General features: G+C 38.9%; 1 long non-coding RNA gene across 1 annotated transcript; it reads right to left on the minus strand.

The window, feature by feature from the left end:
* Nucleotides 1-2,040: 2,040 nt before the first annotated feature.
* Nucleotides 2,041-4,309, minus strand: LOC145018195 (uncharacterized). The gene is made up of 2 exons (XR_013666876.1): nucleotides 3,541-4,309; nucleotides 2,041-2,648 (listed from the first exon to the last, which is right to left on the minus strand). It is a non-coding gene; the product is annotated as an uncharacterized LOC145018195 (long non-coding RNA).
* Nucleotides 4,310-16,772: the final 12,463 nt, after the last annotated feature.

The raw sequence follows: 16,772 nt of genomic DNA on the forward strand, positions 1-16,772 counted from the left end.
AGATCACTAGTGTAAATAAATATAAGTTCCGTTTATGTTTATATTTCTGTATTGACGATAACATCCCAAACGTTTTAACATAAATAAAAATACGTTTCTCCGAAAATGTTTTGATAACGTGTTTATCGTATTTTTCTGGGAACAAATTCTGCAACATTTTTTATGAAAAGAAATACTCTGAGTTTTATAAAGCATAAACAAAATCGGTGTTTTCTGGCCGTGAAAATGGAGATGTCACAAAAATCATAACTTCCTCATACGAAGTCAGATTTAGGCGTTATTTTTATGCAAGTTCTCGGTTTACCGAACACTACGACTTTCGTTAAGGCCGCTAAGTATAAAAAAGTACTTTATCGTAAACTCACTTTTTACGTCGCGCAGTGTCGTGCCAATTCTGTCGTGAAACTTCTACAAGTCATAACTTCTTCGTTATAACTCAGACTTCGGCGTTCTTTATATCTCTGGAATCCTTGTCGCGACCACTACAACTTTCTTCATGGGTATCAGGCTTATCTAATGTTTTATTTTTTACGCTTATTTTTATTATATCCTTACAAACAAGTATATAACCACATAGAATCACATAATTCACATAATATTCAAGTAATTCATCTTTATTACTTTAACATAAGGTTACAATTGTTGACCTTGACTATTACATCATCGAATTAATGCTTAGCATCGAAACTTGGGCGTTACAATTATCATGTGTAAAGTACTTTGAGACTTATGTGCGATTCAATATCAGCTGCAACTCATCCTTCATTACCTTGGTGTCAAAAGTTAAAGGCCCACTTAAACTTGGAGACTTCCGTCCGATCAGCCTAATAGGGTGCATTTACAAAATCATTGCGAAAACCTAGGTAACCGTCTAAAAAATGTCATCAGGCATAACATCAACGAAGTATAATCAGCGTTTGTGGAAGGAATAAACATTCTAGACAAGCCATTAATAGTTAACGAATTGTGTTCTTGGGCAAAAAAGGTGAAAAACAAAATGTCTTATTCAAAGTGGATTTCGACAAGGCTTTTGATTTGATAAATTGGGAGTATCTTGACACTATATTGAACTAAATAGGATATGGTGAGAAATGGCGCCAGTGGATCAAAGGGTGCCTTGAATCAACTAGAGCATTCATCATTGTGAACGAGTCACCCACGAAGGAATTCACAATGGAGAAAGGTGTTAGACAGGGGGACCCTTTGTCCCTTTTTCTTTTTCATAATTGCAATGGAAGGACTCAATGTGGCTATGAAATCGGCATGTGAAAAAGGTATTTTCAAATGGGTGAAAATCTCACTTGAAGAACTTACTATCTCTCATATATTCTATGCGGACGACGCCCTTTTTGTAGGCTAATGGAGTCAAGGTAATATAAAGAATCTGGCACGGATCCTCCGGTGTTTTCAGGTATCATCCGGCCTCAAAGTAATTTTCCAAAAGTCTCGGCTGTTCAGTATAGGTGCAAGCTCGCATGAGGTGGCTAGATAGGCAGCTCCGCTTGGAAGTGAACCAGCAACGCTTTCGTTCACTTATCTTGGTGTACCGGTTGGAGCCAACATGAATTTAAAAAAACATTGGAAACCGGTGATTGACAAGTTTAATGCAAAGATGTCATCATGGAAGGTGAAAACACTATCATTCAGGGGACGACTGACATCAATCAAAGTTGTGATGGGAAATATCTCAACCTTCTACTTCTCACTATTTGTTGCTCCTGTTGGAGTTATAAACACACTTAAGTGCATTCGGAGATGGTTCTTATGGGGAGAAAGTGATAAAAAAAAAAAAAAAAAAGTACATTGGGTGTCTTGGGAGAAGGTCAAAGCTCCAAAGGATAAGGGTGGATTGGATGTGGGATCATTGCGATCACAAAACCTCTCCTTAATCACGAAGTGGTGGTGGAGGCTTTGAATGGATCTGTTGCATCTATGGGCCCAAGTTATTAAAGGAATACATAGTCTTAGAAACAAGCCTTCAAGTATCATCTCAAAAAATCTATCACAGATGTATGGAAAAATGTAGCTGGAATCAAGGAAGACCTTAAAGACATAGGAATAAAAATTAAGGAAGTGATAATGAAACATGTAGGAAAAGGTGATGAAACATTGTTTTGGCTCGATCATTGGATTGGGGCAAAACCTTTAAAATTGTTATTCCCAACGATATATCAACTAGAAAGTAGGAAAACATGTAAGATTGAAGAAAGAGTACACAGGAGAGGCCTCTCGTGGAATTGGATCTCGATGCCATCATCAGCTGAGGAGAGCTGAGAAGGTGCAGGAATTGCACTTGCTATCCTCTCTTCTCGGTTCCTTCCAACCCAATGTGTCAACGGATCGATGGAAGTATGAGATTTCCTCAGGACGGAATCTTCTATGTGGATGTTCTAAGAAAATTGACTGATCAACCACAGAATCTAGCATAACAAGTACTATAAAATCGACTAGATTGAAGAGATTCCCATAAAAGTGTTATGCTTCATATGAAAGGAATATCATGATAAAATCTCATCCTTAAGTGAGCTTGCAAAGAGGGGTTTACACACAGGTCCTTCTACTTGTACCTAGTGTGTATCGAAGGTCGAAGACATGTCTCATTCTCATCTGATGCCCATTTTCTGCCTCTACCAAAGGTTGGGGAAACACTGAAAGGAAGAGGAAGAATCTAATTAGTATCATTTACAGATCATTATGATGGATATGAAAGGCAAGATGTGATCAACATTATAGTGGATATGAAAGGCAAGATGTGATCAAGTATTCAAAAACCTCCGTACTACCTCAACTCAACTAAACTATCGGATATCATAAAATCCCAGATCTTTACATGGATAAAATATCTTAGGGCAAATTGTAATTACAAATGGGTTGGATAGTCCCGTGTGCCCTTATGATTGTCTTTCATCATCCAATTCCTAATTATATAATTTGTCATCATCTAATTCCTGATGATATACTTTGTTTCATTTGTGTGTGCCCTTTTGATTGTTTCATTTCTTTGTCACCTCTAGTTACGCTGCTAGGCTGTTTTAATATATTTGCAGGTTAAAAATTATATTTTGATCGTCTGTCATCATCCAATTCCTGATTATCTACTTTGTTTCATTTCTTTGTCCCGTCTGGTTACTTGCTAGGCGGCTGCTTGTTTTAATATATTTGCTCGTTAAAATGCTAGCAAAAAGAAAATAAGAGTCAACAACTTAATCAACGTACAACATAATTTCTATGTCAAAAAAAAAAAAAAAAAACACTCCAGCAACTAGACCTTAACCTTTTTGATATCGGCAAAGTTGCTCTTAAAACGGTTAAACCTTTTGAAATAGGCAAAGTTGCCTAATTGACATTAATCATTTATCAAATGGTCAATTCGGGACCAAAGACCTAATTTATTGTGCTAGTAGTGATATTTTATCAATGGTATAATCCGGATTGTTACCTTTTCTGTGTTAATTTCTTTATTCATATGATCATTGACTCGTTTGAGTGTTCTCCTTTATGTACAGGCTGGTTATCTTTTCAAATTCTATGATGTAATACCTTTTTAGAATGTGTTGCAGTTGCATTTATAACAGACAGAGATTGATGCTCTTGAGGATCAAAAGCATAATGTCATGGAATTGAATTATTATTTGAATAGCAGTCTTATATTGGTAGACGAGCATCTTTGGCCAAAAGAACGACTTCATCCACTTTTCTTCATTTAAGAGAAAAACATCAAAACAAGGTTTTCTAAAATTTGCAAGCAAACGACTGTTTCAGTCCGAATGAACTGGTAATCCCATGAAATTAGAATTCCATAACAGTTAAAGACTGATGATTGATGTAAGTCCATTAGCATTCAAAGCTGTTCATAGCCCGAAGGCTCTACTGCTTTGCCAAGATGGACTAGAAACATACACATCCTTAGGAATAACAAAGAACCCTAAAGCCAAATCCGCTTCAAATTATGTATAGAAACAGTGTTTCTGCCCGAATGACTCGGAACTCCTACATAACTAGATGTCCAAGAACAGTTAAAGACAGAAATTCAATATTAGTCCATTAGCATTCAAAGCAGTTCATAGGCAAAAGCCTCATATGCTTTGCCAAGATGGACTAATTAACAACATATTCGCAAATATCAATGATAATACAACGAAAAAAAACTTAAACGCATATAATTGTAAATACTGTGGATCTGAGATGAGATTTAGCCAAAAGGGGATTGATGATGAAAAACACACGCTTTGAAACGATAAATAATGAAGCAACCGACGATCATCGCCGCCGAGGTCATACATATGCGAGGGTTTGAAAGATGTGTATCGATAAGGGGTTTTGGACCGGGTATTTATGGGACACGTCGGTAGGTTTAGGGGTCTCGTGATCTCGTCTTAGTTGACATTGGGCCAAAAAATTGGGCCACGATATAATGAAATTTGGTCAAATTGGTGGAGTAGACGGTTAAACTGTATAGTATTTTGAAATATTCATTAAACTATAAAAGGGAAAATTTGTTTATTAGGTTAAAAACCGTGTAGTTGATATATTTAAAATAATATTTTTATAAATTCTTTATTTTGTTTAATTAGAAAATCAATTTATTTACCTTCTTTAATAAACAAAATCCTTAATGTGTCATATGTCTCTTTTCTATCCTGCTAACATGCCACGTGTCATAATTTGAAAAACAAAATTGTAAACCCTTAATTTTTTTTCAACTTACTGATTCTTCGGTTTCAGTTTGAAATAACATTGAAATTACTTGTTTTTTTTTTCAAACAATAGTAATTTACGTTCAAATTATTTGGTTACAAATCTTATCTTAATTTTGATTTTTTTCAAGATTTCAATCAATCCCGAAAAATCAGCAATTTGAAATTAATATTTTCTCTCCATTTATATTTCAATATCAGTAACAAGTCTTCAAATTTCATTCCCATTGCCGAAGGTTATTGTGCTTTATCGTCTTCAACAATATGTGTAGCACCTGGTTTCCGGTATGTGAATTTTATTTGAGCATTGCCCTAATTTAGCCTTAGACTCGGCGAGTCATAGGGTCCGACTCGCCGAGTAGGGATGAGACTCAGGACACGTTTTAAGTAGGCGACTCGACGAGTCCATATCCTGGACTCGGCGAGTCACCGCTGCGGGATGAAACCCTAAGTTTCAAGGGTTTGCACCCTATTTAAACTCTCATTCCGCCCCAACTCGTCCCCATTCACCCCCAGAACTCCCCCTACATCGTTTTCCCTTGTTTCCTTGAGAGTTTGAGGTGTTCTTGGTGTGTTCTTGAAGGTTTTGAAGAGTAAGAGGAGTAGATCAAGAAGAGGAGAAGGAGATCAGCCATCCTTGTGTCATTTCAACATTTCCTTTGAGGTATAACCCGTTTTCCCCTTGATTCTATGCTTAAAACTTCATTTGGGTCCTTCTTGGTCAATGCCCCAAGTTTGCATGTGCATTATATGTCGTAATAAGGCGTTGGGCCTTTGGATCTATGCAAGATCGAGCTCCAGGAGCTCAGATCTGTTAGCTTTTTGGCCCCATGAGGCTTGTTAGCCCTAGATCTACCCTTTTGAGACATTTTGAGCCTTATAATCCATATTGGTGAATATCCACACGTAAAGTTGGAAACTTTACGTGTGATTCGTGTCCTAGAAGTCCAGATCTATGAATGGCATGGACTGGAACCGAGCAAATCGGTATATTTAAGGAGTGCATGGCGGCGACTCGGCGAGTCGCATAGGTGACTCGGCGAGTCTGGTCGCGAGTCACCGATTTGGTCCCTTCTTCATGTGTCGAGTTGTGCCTTGAGTCGCGGGGGGCGACTCGGTGAGTTGGGAGCTGAACTCACCCATGTTAGGACTCGGCGAGTCAATGCCCTGACTCGGCGAGTCCAAGGCAATCTTCATAGCTCAAGAACAGACTCGGCGAGTTGTTCATACAACTCGGCGAGTCTTAGCATAAAGTGTTCATCGGATGAAGATGAACTCGACGAGTTGTTCATACAACTCGGCGAGTAGGATGAAGGTGTTGAATGACAGTTAGAAGGTGAACTCGTCGAGTCATAGCCCGACTCGACGAGTAGAACCAGGGACCCAGGACATCGGTTTGCTAGGGACTCGGCGAGTCGGGTCAACTGAAAAATTGACTCTAGTTTTGGTTGAGAGCTAAACCAGGGGTAAAATGGTCATTTTACCTAAAGGACAGTTAGCAGTGTTTGATTGAGTATGTCGTGGAAATTGCAGCCGGAGGACTCCCGGAGCAGCAGCAGCCAGTTAGTTCCCGATCAGTTCAGCAGCTACTTTGAGGTGAGTTACCTTCCAGTAGCAGTGGGTCTAAGGCCACAATGCCGACCCACCAGTAGGAGATGTATGATAGATGATTGTCTTTGTGATATCATCTAAGTTTGCTATTACCTGACATGTTATATGCTAGCATGATATATTGTATGTGATAGTAGTAGAGTTGGTTGTTAGGACCGAAGGGTAGTCAGACACCCCAGATACGTCTGACAGTATGTGATGATATGTATGCATGCTGGCTTGTTACGTTATATGTGATCATAGTAGTAGGGGGGTTGAAATAGTCCCCGAGGATCGGTTGTTAGGACCGATGGGTAGGTCAGCACCCCAGAATGGCTTGACATGGGTAGGTCGGCACCCCAGAATGGCCGTACCGGGTAGTCAGGCACCCCAGAATAGCCTGGCAGTATGTATGTTATGTGTTTGTATGGTATGCGGTACGTTGGGGGAACTCACTAAGCTTTGTGCTTACGTTTACAGTTTTGTTTTCAGGTACCTCTGCATCGAAGGGGAAGGAGCCGGCGCGGTAGCGGCACGTCATACACACACTCTTCGGGTTCCGCATTTATGAGATTTACTGGGATTGTACTCTGATATTTTGATGGAATGTACGGTTTGGCTTTTGAGAACATGGTTGCAAAGTGTTATGGTGTGAACAAACAATGTTTTTATTTATTAATGTTTTCTAAAGTAATATCTTAAAAATGAAATTTTCGGACGTAAAAATTGGGTCGTTACAATATGATTTTTGCAAACGAGACATCATAACAAATCAAGTTAGTTTATCTTCATAAACCAATATTTAACACCTTTTCTAGAAATACTTTAATACAAATGCACTTTCAGTTTTCTAAAAATATCTCTTCTGAATCCATCATTCATTTTTCTACAAAATTTCACAATAAGATATGCTTTAAAAAATAAAAAAAATAAAAAAAAAAAAACCCGAAAGTATGTGTATCTGTTGCTATTTCTATCGTAAAATCAGTAAAAAAAAAAAAAAAAAAAAAGAAAGCAGATGTTCTTATCTGCTTATTAAAATGCATCCCACTTCAATCAGTTATATTTTTTCTTCAATTTTTTGATAAATATATTTTTCAAATTGGATTGTTGGATCCATTTTTTATGACCAAAACCAACACCATGACTTATGTATGAAGTATGATTGAATTTATATCACCATAAAATGCATATTAACCAAGTGGTAAATGGTTCCGTTTAAATAAAAGAGTAAAATCGTTTTCTTTCCTGTTGTTAAAAAAAATGGTTTTGGAAATTTAGGAAAAATGTATTTTCGTCCATTTATTATGAAACGTTTTTATTTTGGTCTTTGTGACTTCATATAACTTCTTAATTGCTTTATGCATTTTTCACTTTGCACCTGAGTTAGCTATGTTTTTACAGATTATTGAAAAAAACATGTGAGATTTAAGAAAAGGGCATTTTGGTCTTTTTATCGTGTCTTAGTAACTTTGTTGTTAAATTACTGGAATTTTCAAACAAATAAAGATAAAAATGATATTGGCAAATAATGTACGAGGAAATTTATCAAAAAGTTAAGATTTAATGGGGAAAGCCTCATTTTCTTAACTTTTTCAGTTAAATCGATTTTTATTGCATTAAGTAAAAAAGAACACTCATTTATACTATAGTTTACTGGATTAAGTCACCCATTAAGTCCATTAAGCTAAAAAAATAGAGTAGTAGTTCTCCATTCAAGTCATGAAAAAATAAAAGATATTTAAGGGGTATTTACTTACTTCTTGTCGAGTCTAACCCCTTTGTGGATTCGTAGACTGGATTCGTAGACTGAATTCTTGTCAATATTAAAATTAAAATTTACATAAAAGAACATCAATCAGAAAATGTGATTTAGTACTATGCAACATGATAAAGTTATGCTATTTGAGTTAGAAAGAGCTAGAAAAAAGCATATTATGTTTCTGATTTTGATTATACATAAATGCATATTCTCATTTCTGATTCTGATTCTCATTTTTTCTACACTAAGCATCATGTCAAAAAGAAGCACTCCGATTAACTCCAGCATATTCCTGTACTACATAGTTATAGAAGAATGCTTTCTTATTTAATTATAGCTAATTCAACAACAAGGATATTTAGGAACTACATCCCAGAGCATTATGAAGTGAATCTAATTCCTCACTTTGTTTTCAATATTTTTCACAAGGTTACAACATTATTGTGTGTCTGTTTTCGTTTCAAATTCAGTAAAAATCATTATTGTGTATCTTTTTCAATAATTTGGGGCAGCGGTGTTTGCTCTCAAAATCCAGAGGCATTATTTGTACGAAGTTCGGTGCACCATCTTTACTAACCAAAAGAGTTTGAAGTATTTGATAGATCAGCATAACCTAAACATGCGTCAAAGGAAGTGGTTGGATGTACTGAAAGATTATGGTTGCAATATCTTATACCATCCAGGGAAGGCCAACGTGGTGGCCGATGCTTTGAGTCGTAAGGTGTGACAACTCGAAATTTCTCCCGTTATTTTAACCCACCTCCGTTAATAAAATTTAATTTTATTAAATTTTCCGCCAACTTCTTGGTTTAATTAACTTAACTAGAGTGATAGTTTTAATTCTATGGGGGTCAAAAAATCAAAAATCGTGTGAAAAACCTTCAATTCCTCGAAAATCAACGAGTTCACAGCCAAGACGAGTTTACGGCAACTCTTGAAAAAAAAAAGACGAGTTTACGGCCGTAAACTCGTCTATGGCCGTAAACCCGTTTACGGTCTGTGCCAGTTGGACCCCACCACCGATCATACTCCTGGCCTATAAATACAAGACCCCCACCCTCATTTGAACCTTATTGGCCGGAAACACCCCCTTTCTCTCTCTAAACAGTTTGACCGTAAATACCAAAAAACCCTCCTTTCACCCGAAAAATGCCGGAAATCATCATTTGGGGCCGTTTGGGAGAATCTGGAACAAGTTTCCATCGAAATCAAGCACCCTCATTCTTGAGTTTACGGTTGTAAACCCTTCAAATCTTCAAAAGTCGTAAACCCCTCAAAGGACAGTTCACGGTCGTAAACTCCATTCACGACCGTAATAAACTCCATTCACGGCCGTAAACCTTGTTCACAACTGTAAACATCACCTTAGTGGTGAAAAGCATGTTCCCTCAATTCAACCAAGTCTCGGTAACATTCCTTAACAGAAAACAAGTCTTTATCTAACACTTTATCTAAGGAAATCGCTAATTTAGATATGTATATGTATTTTTTGATATTAGGATTCCGTTAAGTGTCACGTGCGTCAACTCCAGGATCTTCCAGTTCAATCCTTTGTGACCAACAAACTGTGAGTTCATACCCATACGCTTTTATAAGTTTTTATAACATTTTCAGGGGGGATATTAGCCAAACATAAAAGTTTTCACAAGTTAAAAATTGATGCAATTACAACGGTTTTACATCAAACTTTTAGACAATTTATCCCTTTTTTAGTATGCGGAGAATAAGGGACGTTTTCTAAACATAATTGCATAGTTTTCAGAACAATACATGAACATAACATACTGGTCAAACTATAGTAGGTATAGTTTGGGGAATTCATTACCGGTTTTACAGATTCAAACACATAAACTATGACAAATTTAGTTTATCCATATTACATTCAGATAACAAGAGTATCTTACTAAATAATTATTTTAAGTGTAATTATTTATACTCTACACCATATACAAATGATTTCGAACACGAGAACAACAGATCAATACGTAAACTAGTTAATACATGATTGGGAGACCTTCTTCATAGTACCATTCGGGGTACTGGTAAATCCTCTACTTTTAGTATAACCTGAGTCTCCTGGAGGGAGAGCGTGAGATTTATTAATAGTTTTATTCGGGATCGACAATCCCACACCTGAACTGTTAGTTAAAGTTAGGCAGGCATGCCTGGGGTGATAAATTTTGTAACATCTGACGCATGAAGAAACATCATGGAGGTCATCAGTCATATTAGCATGGTTACACAAACTCACAATATTATCAACTAACCTTTGTTTATGGGATTTTCTTTCTTCAATAGTTTTATTTTAAACAATAAGACTACCTACTTACTACACTGGAGGGTATTCCAGGGATCCAATCTTTGGTTTTAATTTAATAAAACTACCTTGCATACTGGCGGTAGCCGGGGTTTTCATACGAAACATGTTTTCATACTGGCGGAAGCCAGGCTTTTCGAACAGAACATACATCACTTATTGGTGGTAGTCAAGGTTTTCGAACAGAACATACATCACTTACTGGTGGTAGCCAGGGTTTTCAAACGTAACCCATTTTACTTACTGGTGATTGACCAGGGTTTCGATATAAATGATATTTAACTTATAATGATAGTAAATCATTTGTACAAATTCAGTGACTAGTTTTCAATACAAAAACATGCTTATGAACTCACCAGTTTTATGTTGATATATTTTCAAAGTCATTTGTATTCTCAAGACAACGATAGACAAGTACCCTTGCCAGCTTCTGGAGAAGACGGAGCATTTTGGAGAATCATCTTTTACTTTTATTATATAATGTTGTATACAAACTATAATTTCAAACAGATGTAAATATTCATATTGAAATGTAATGGTTGTGTTTACTTTAATTGCTATGATACAATTGTTGTGATACTACATATGACGTCACCCGCCCCCGGACATTTTTGTCGTCTGTTCCGACGGTTTGGGGGTGTGACATAAGGCGGCGGGTTCTCCTACCAGGAACATTTGTTTGAGGATGATGGTGGTCTCTCCACTATTAGATATGATCAAGAAGGCTCAAGTGGAGGGTTTGGAGAGAGAGAGAGCTGAAAGATAGAGCAGATTCAAGGTCAGCTTCCCTTGTTTGTACGTGATGGTTGGGGAATCTTAACACAGGGTGGCCGGGTGTGGGTATCGGAATCTGGGGGAGTAAGACAAAAGATTTTGGAAGAGACACACAAGTCCATGTTCTCTATACATTCAGGGGCTACAAAGATGTAAAAAGATCTAAGGTTGAGTTACCGATGGCCCTGCATGAAGCGGGATATCGTATGGTTTATGGAGCCGTGCTTGACCTGCAGGAAGGTCAAGGATGAACATCAGCGGCCTCATGGCAAGGTTCAGCCGCTACCCATTCTTATGTGGAAATCGGAAGAGATCACCATGGACTTCATCACGAAGTTACCGAGGACAACGAGGCGTGTTGATGCCATATGGGACATCGTGGACAGATGGATGAAGATTATGCACTTTATTCCGATCTTCGAGAGCATTTATGCTGAGAAATTAGCATATATCTATGTGCGGGAGGTGGTGGTCAGACACGGAGTGCCAGTATCGGTGTTCTTGGACCGTGATGTTTGATTTACATCCAGGTTTGGGCGGAAGTTCCACGAAGAGTTAGGAACTCAGTTACACTTCAGCACTGCATACCACCCCCAAACAAACAGCCGGAGCGAGCGGACGATCCAGATGCGTAAGGATATGGTGCGGGCATTCGTTTTGGATATCAGAGGGAGTTTAGATTCATATATCCCACTAGCAGAGTTTTCATATAACAATAGTTATCATGTTAGTATCAACCAACCCCCGTTTGAGAGGTTGTATAGTCAGAGGTGTAGGGCACCAGTTTGTTGGGTTGAAATTGGGCACTGAGTCATGGGAAGCACTGAGGTGGTGCTTAAGACTACCGAGTTGATCCAACAAGTTCGCGATAGGATGCGGGTTGCGCAGAGCCGTCAAAATAGCTATGTTGACCGGCATCGCTCGGATCTTAAGTTCCAGGCGGTAGACTTCGTCTTGCTGAAGTGTCACCCTGGAAGGGTGTCATTAGGTTTCATAAGAAGGGAAAGTTAGGGACCCCAATATGTTGGTCCGTTCAGGATTATCTCCCGGGTGTGCAAGGTGGCTTACCGTTTGGATCTACCAGACGAGCTTAGCCAGATTCACAACACCTTCAAAAATTCATAACTTTCTCATGCGAAGCTTGTACGTGGCCGAGTCCAAGCCTAGTATGCAAAGCTCCTCATATTTTTGCCCCAAACTTAAAAAATTCATAATTTTCTCATACGAGCTCCATTTTTGACTTTCTTTATATGCACGTGTAAGCGAGATTATACTCTACAACTTTTGTTTAGACTTCGTTGGTTAATTTTGAATTTATTTTTAATATTATTATTTTTAACAGACCAGGACAGGAAAATCCATTAAATTTTCGTAACTTCTTTATCCGACGTCCGTTTTCGTCTATCTTTTTACCGTTGTACTACTATTGATAAGACCTTCAATTCTCTTTTAGGTTGTGTCGGTTAAAAATCATTAGATCTAAAATTCGAGTTTTTAGCTGTCTATTGTTAAGTTGAAACTTAGAAAAATGATAACTTCCTCATATGAAGTCAAATTTGGGCATTTTTTATGCACGCTCTCGGTTTAACGAACACTACTTTTTTCGTTTAGACTGCTAAGGCTAAAAATCACTTTATCCTAAATTCACATTTTACGTCACATAACGTCATGTTGGTTCTGTCGCGAAACTTCGACAGGTCATAACTTCTTCGTTATAACTCGGATTTCGGTATTCCTTATATCTATGGAATCCTTATTTCAACCACTACAACTTTATTCATAGATATCAGGTTTGTCTAACATTTATTTTTGAAGTTTATTTTTATCCTTAATTCATTAAATTATAATAATTTAGCATAAAACACATAATAATCAATAATACGTCTTATTATTTCAAAACAAGTTACAAAGGTTGGCCTAGGCTATTACATCATCATTAGTGCCTAGCCTAGAAACGCAGACGTTACATTATACTTGTGGTCAGCCAGGCCACATGAGCATGGATTGCCCCAAGAACGTCTTGATTTGTTTCCACTGCAACCAGACTGTCCATAAAAAGGCCGATTGTCCGAGATTGCAGGAGGAGGAGGAGGAGCAGTGATGGCGCCTATGCCTTCCACATTGAGGATCACTGATGGCCGCCCTGCCAAGGAGGATGCTCTTGCGGTGAAGAGCCGTTCATTTCAGTTGACTACCGAGGAGGCTCGAGCAGCGCAAGACGTCGTGACAGGTATGTAATTTACTTTATGCCCAACATTGTTTTGTTATGCTTATGTATATATGTGCTCTTATATAGGGACCTTTATGGTCAATGGTTCAACATATCTTCTTTTTGATTATGGAGCTACCTGATCATTTGTGTCTCTTGCACTCAGCAAGAAGTTTAGGGACGCTCCGAGGATGTTGGATTCCCGTTGGAGGTTGAGATTGCAGACGGCCAGACTATGAGTGTCGCGAGGGAATATCAATATTATGTCTTGAATGTGTTTTGGGAGAGGTTCCGTGTTAATCTGGTTCTGATACCGTTACGAGGGCTGAAGGTGATCGTCGGAATGGACTGGTTGGGGGTCAATGGGGCCATGATAGTCTATAAGTGCCAACTGGTGAGAGTTTGAACCCCAAGTGGGGAGAACTAGTTATTCATGGGGAGAGGGCCTTGCAGAAGCCAACTCTCTGTTCAACTACGAGGGCTAGGAGACTTCTCCATCAGGGTTGTTCAAGATTTTTGGCATACATCTTAGATACGAGGGGTGAGCCCACGACAGATTTGGGCAATGTATTGTTTGTACGAGATTTTCTGGATGTCTTTCCTGAGGAGTTTCCAGGGGTGCCTCCCGAGATGCAGGAGCTTTCTATGCAGCTTTAGGAGCTGCTAGACCGTGGGTTTATCCGTACGAGCAGCTCCCCGTGGGGAACACCGATCCTATTCGTGAAGAAGAAGGACGGGTAAGATAGGATGTGCATCGATTATCAGGAGCTGAACTGTAACATCCATAAATTTTACGCCAAATTTAAACATTTTCAATCATAAATAAAAACCAAATAGCATTGTTTACAAAAAAATTTCAAATCATTTTCAATCAGAGTGTCCCAAAAAGCATAACATAAGGATGAGGAGTGGTACGGTCACGCCTTCACCTTTCCATGATCTCCTAAAGTACCTGAAACAATAAATTGAAAATTGTAAGCCCGAGGGGTTAGTGAGCTACCCCCAAAATACCTATACCACACTAATAATACCATATCAGAAATATTCAATCAATCAACATGCATATTGGGCCATCGGCCTGACTGTACCGCCCTACCGAGCCTACAGTCTGTTTGAATCTATCCCGAGCCTTCGGTGTGACTAGTCCGCTACGTGGGCCTACAGTCTCCCCGAACCGCTCATAGGGTATATTGGCATTCAACACAAAGCAGGACCGCCTCAACCCAACCACAAGCAAATAACCATGTACGCATACTACATATACTGTCATATACAAACATCAAACATATCTATCTCACTGATAATCAATCAGAGAATTCTCCTGTAACTAGAGTACCGACCTAGCAGGTCAGTAACATACCAATTCCTACGAATCATAAGAGCATAACATACTTTCTACCCCTATTCCGATCTAATAGATCATAACCACATGTAGCATACCATAACAATAACAACTAAAGGGCCGACTTTGGTGTCGTAGACCCTATCGATATAGTGAGGATAAATTTTACGCTAAATTTAAACTTTTTCAATCATAAATAAAAACCAAATAGCACTGTTTACAAAATGTTTTCAAATCATTTTCTACCAGAGTGTCCCAAAAATCATAACATAAGGATGAGGAGCAGTACGGTCACGCCTTCGCCTGTCCATGATCTTCTGAAGTACCTGAAACAATAAACCCAAAACTGTAAGCACAGAGCTTAGTGAGTTCCCCCATCATACCACATACCATACAATATCGTCAGTATCTTTCAACCAGTAACTTACATCAGTATCTTTTAACCGGTAACCTTCATCGGTATCTTTCAACCGGTAACCATTATCGGTATCTTTCAACCGGTAATCAACATTGGTATCTTTCAACCGGTATCTGTCATCGGTATCTTTCAACCGGTAACTGGGGATTATTTCACCCCTATCACTAGCATACAATCAACAGATATAAACATACAGTTAGGCATATCCGGGTACTGACCTACCCTTGGGTCCCAAGGACCATTGTTAGGGAAACTAATCCCCACTATACACATAACATATCATCCAGATAAATCTCATAACCAACACATAACCAGACCTAGATAATTATCATAAAGACCATTATCTTCTAAATACCCCTTTTTGGTGGGCCTATATTGTGGCCTTAGACCCACCCCTACTGGAAAGTAACTTACCTCAATGTTGTGCAGTGTTTGAATTATTATCGACGCACAAGTCGAATCCCTACGACTCCTCGATCCCTACACGACAACCTTCAAGTCAACACACAACACGTACAACCCTAAACAAGGTCAGTCCAAGTCCAGTCAAAGTCAACTTCAAGTTGACCCGACTCGCCGAGTTGGGCCGTCAACTCACCGAGTCCTTCACCCTTTACTCGTCCTTATCCACGTCTCGACTCGTCGAGTTTGGCATCGACTCGACGAGTTCCTCTCTCATATGAACATCGCATGAAACTCATCCGACTCGCCGAGTTGTATGAACACTCGTCGAGTCCACCTTCATCTGATGAACAAGTCATGTCTTCGACTCGCCGAGTTGTATGAACAACTCGTCGAGTTCATTTTCAATCTTAAGAAGATTGCCTTGGACTCGCCGAGTCTGTTCTAGTACTTGTCGAGTCCCATGAACCCTAGGTCTAAAATCACGTCCAATGCATTGACCCTCAACAAATATGGGACTTAAAGCCTCCGACTCGTCGAGTCCCAGGAATGGACTCACCGAGTTGGTCACGTCCACACTTTAATTCCTCGATTTCTGATGTACAACCTTTGATCAAAAGATAGATCCAAGCTTCTACAATCGATCTAGCAAGTAAAGTTACAAACTTTACATGCTTGCATGGGACTTTGAGCTTAAAAAGACATAAAACAAGCTCGTATGATGAATGGGACCTTTCATAGGTGCAAAAGCAACCCAAATCAGCCTAGTGACCCCTTTAATGACGTGATTCATAAGCTTTAACCCCCAACCATATTTGCAAACATGGTTGGCCACCAAAAATGGCTTATAAAAGCCCTAAATCTCCCCAAAGAGGGATCTAACAAACGAGTGAGCAAGGTTACAACTGTTTACCTTCAATGAACTATAGAAGGTGCACAAACTCATATTCCCTTAGTCTCTACTTGCTTCCTCAAGCTTTTCCCCTTCCTTCTTAAGACCACAAGCACCAAAATCCACCAACAAGGCTTATATTGCTTCACTAATGGCTAGGGTTTCAATGAGAGTTGTTCTGGGAGCATAAGGGAGGTTGTGGTCGACATAACATTTCTTAAATAGGATGCAAACACTTGGATTAGGGTTTTTGTCCAGACAGGGTCTACTCGTCGAGTCCACGGCTTAAACCCTGCGTCCCATCCTGCTTCTACTCGGCGAGTTGGTCCTTCAACTCGCCGAGTCCAAGGCCAAAAATGAAAACTACTT

This window comes from Lactuca saligna, chromosome 9, assembly GCF_052625555.1.
Source record: "Lactuca saligna cultivar CGN05327 chromosome 9, ASM5262555v1, whole genome shotgun sequence".
Lineage (NCBI taxonomy): Eukaryota > Viridiplantae > Streptophyta > Magnoliopsida > Asterales > Asteraceae > Lactuca > Lactuca saligna.